Raw genomic sequence first — 3665 nt, forward strand, 5'->3', positions numbered from 1 at the left:
AAAAAAAAAAAAAAAGTTTTGACATTTTTACATACATACACAATGCTTCCACACAAAGTCAATGCTGTAATAATGCACTTCTGTGGAGTGAAATTTGGAGAAAATGCATAAAATGAACTAGAACACTCCACCTCCAGTATGCGAAATGACGGGAAGGTGAAATACATAGCATGACGAGTTATAAAAAATAGTGTCAACAATTTAAAATAGTGAGTAGAAAAACTAAAAACAGAACAATACTAAGAATAAAATCAACATAAAAAATATAAGAATAGATTTTGGACAGTTGCACAGAGATAGTGCATAAGAGCTGACTTACTTTCACAACCATTAACTGTTTTTTGAAGCCTTATACTGTGGTGAATAACTGCTTTTTTCTTCTAGGTCATGGCTCTCCTCAGAAAATAAGTTCAGATCATTTCTATGTGGCTCTGCTCTTTTTGAAATTCTTCTGTGATTCTATATGCATGGTTATGAGGATTCCCTATTAAACTTTCCCATCTTCTGGGCCATGCTTCTCTGTTATTTTGGGCATCCAGAAATCCATTCTGAACGCATACGTATACACACCACAAATTTAGCAGAAAAATATTAATGATTTAACAGCAACACCGTTGAGGGATTTCTTATCCTATCGGGCTCATAATTAGAATATCTTCAAACTAGTCAGTAACTTCACTGGCTTCTTCAGGCAAATGCAGCTTTAATTTATTAAAAGCTCCTGGAATGTCATCAGCAGGAAGGAATGCCAGCACAGGCAAATGATTCATTTTTAAACTAAAGTTTTCATTGTTGCTTTATCACGTGGCCAATCCATTCATCTACATTTTCTGCCAAACGCATTGAGCTGGAAAAAAGAAACTTTATTGCTAACACCTTGAAACTCTCCTTTAAAAGCCTTGATCATACCTACTTCCAAGTCTGTAATTACTGTTTGAGCATTCAGTTGAAATCCATTTCCTTCTGCAAAGTCCACCCAATTTTCAAATAAGAGTTTTAAAAGTGCTTCACTTTTTCCAGTCATTAATACTTAAACAAGCAGATAAGCTCTAGAGTGTTTGGATCCAACCGGGGCATGAATTTTATGCCCTTGATAAAAAACAGTGGGAACAGTTTTGAAAGCACAATCCATTAGCCACAGGGAAGCATGCACTAGTTATTCTAGGTTAGATTTAGTGGTAAATACAAGTCTGTCTTATTCAACAATCAAATTCCTAATTAAGAATAGTTCACCATTTAATGGGTTTTGTAACACTTGGGGGAACATCAATATCTGCAGACATTTGGAGTTAGGAAGGTCCCTGAGCTTATTGAATTCTTTTCATTCTCTGACAAGAAGTGTTTTTTGAAGGTAAACACGTTGCTGTGTGAAGGGACAGAGCATACAACGGAATAATTTGGCAGGGGAGATTTCTTGTATTTTCCGCCTGCATCTTTAGTTCTTCTATGATCTTCAAAACACTCGCTGCACTTGTATTTGGAGAGTGGTTGTGGTCCGCAAATTTTGTAGGTATATGCTGTCCATTGGAAAGTCTGGTTATTGCTCAGCAGTTGCAATTAAGTGATTTTCTGCTTTCACAGGGCCAACAACAATTAGCTTTTCAACTTTTATCTTTCACCATTAAGTAGCCTCACAGCACTTAACTTACAATAGCTTTTTCACAGGAACAATTTCACAGATCTCTTCCATTGTGTTGTAAGGAACACAGTAAAAAAGAATGATGGTGGCTTCGCCAGTACCAAATCTTTATTACTTAGGATTCTCTAGAGAAACAGAACCAAGAGGATATGTATTTGGATATATACATACCAATAGGATATGTATTTAGATTCATTAGGGCAATTGGCTAACACGATTATGCTGCCTGAGAAGTCCCCCCGACAGGCCGTCTGCAAGCTAGAGACCCTGGGATGTCAGTAGTATGCTCAGTTCAAGTCTGAAAGGCTCAGAACCAAGGAAGCCAATGGTGTAACTCTCAGTCTGAAGCCCAAAGCTTTACGACCCAGGGTGCTGCTAAGAAGTGTACAATTCTGTCATCCAAGGCAGCAGAGGAAAAGTCTTTCCCAGCTCTTTAGAGAGTGACCAATTTGCCTTCTGTATTTTTTCTGTCTGGGCCCTGGGTGATTGGATGGTGTCCGCCAACACTGAGGGCAGAGTTTCTTCACCTATTCCACCCAGACTCACACGAACCTCCTATGGAAACACCCACACAGACACACTCCAAATAGTGTTTTACCAGGTTCTTAGGTGTTCCTTGATTTAGTCAAGTTGACACCTAAAATTGAATCCACAAGTCCACTGCTTGTCAGCGTGGCACCCGAACACATCTCCTTAAGCCATACCTAACTTTCCAAATATAGACAATGACAAGGTGATAGTTCTGCCTAGTGTGATACCACTGTCCTGTGATTATGATGTGCAGGATATTAGATGTTAGGGATTTTAGACCTTAGGGATTTTGATCTTTAGAGACTTTTGATGTTCAAGATTGTGTCCTTCAGGATTATGATCCAAACCCCTTAAAATTATATTATACCGGCTCAACGCCTGTGGCTCAGCAGCTAGGGTGCCAGCCATGTACACTGGAGCTGGTAAGTTTGAACCCAGCCCAGGTCTGCCAGACAACAATGACAACTGCAACAAGAAAATGGCCAGGCATTGTGGCGGGCACCTGTTGTCCCAGTTACTTGGGAGGCTGAGGCAAGAGAATCACTGAGGCCTAAGAGTTTGAGGTTGCTGTGAGCTGTGACACTCTACCAAGGGTGACTTAGTGAGACTCTATCTCAAAAAAAAGAAAAGAAAAGAAAAGAAAAAAAGAAATTATGTTATACCTTAATTTGTTTGTTCATTGTCCACCTCACTCTAAGGTCAGCTATATAAGTATAGGAACTTTGGCTTCTTCAATACTCTGTCTAATATTGTACCTGTCATGGGACTGGTATTCAGTCAGTATTTATTATCAAATAAATCAATTCCTATCTTGTCTCTGCCTTTTCTCAAAAATGATCTTTGGATTAAAATAAGTAGGAAAAAGCTGGTTGAGAGAGAATTCAACCAAGAAGCATTAAGATTATACCAGAGTTTTCTAAGTAATGATAATTGCTATTATTTATTGAGTACCAAGTAGGTACCAGAAACTGTGTTAAGCTTGACCTATGTTACTTAATGAAATCTTCAAAGCAACTATTATTAACCCTCATTTGGTAGATAAAGAAACTAAGTTCCCAAATTTGAGGGCACTCACCCAATCTGGTTGATATACAAACCAAAATTCAAACCCAAGTCTCAGAGTCCCTGTCCTTAAACACTCTGTGATTTGACTTCGTGAATTTAAAACAATATTTTACACTATTTTTAAATTTCTTGGGACCAAACCAAATTCCATACTAGGATCCTGCAATATTTGACTGATTTTTATAATTTTTAAGAAACTAGGAAAATTGGGCTAGGTATTAGAAGGCTGGATATAAATCACCAGGTAGTGATAGATTTGTGCACTTACCATCTTTAAGAAGAATGAACTGGATAGTGAAGGACCACAAAACTATGTGGTTTAGTCATACTATGTATGTAACAACTTTGGCATTGGAAGTACTTTTAGACCAGGCATTTCAGTTTGTATACACCTACCACTCCCAGTTGTCTTCTCCCGGCCATTGTACAT

At 38.2% G+C, this 3665-nt stretch overlaps 1 pseudogene; it reads right to left on the reverse strand.

The window, feature by feature from the left end:
* LOC100944700 overlaps positions 1 to 3665 on the reverse strand; it is a 20504-nt pseudogene extending 16839 nt beyond the window's left edge.

The sequence above is a fragment of the Otolemur garnettii genome, unplaced genomic scaffold (genome assembly GCF_000181295.1).
Source record: "Otolemur garnettii isolate 467f Iridium unplaced genomic scaffold, OtoGar3 scaffold00016, whole genome shotgun sequence".
Classification (NCBI taxonomy): Eukaryota; Metazoa; Chordata; class Mammalia; order Primates; family Galagidae; genus Otolemur; species Otolemur garnettii.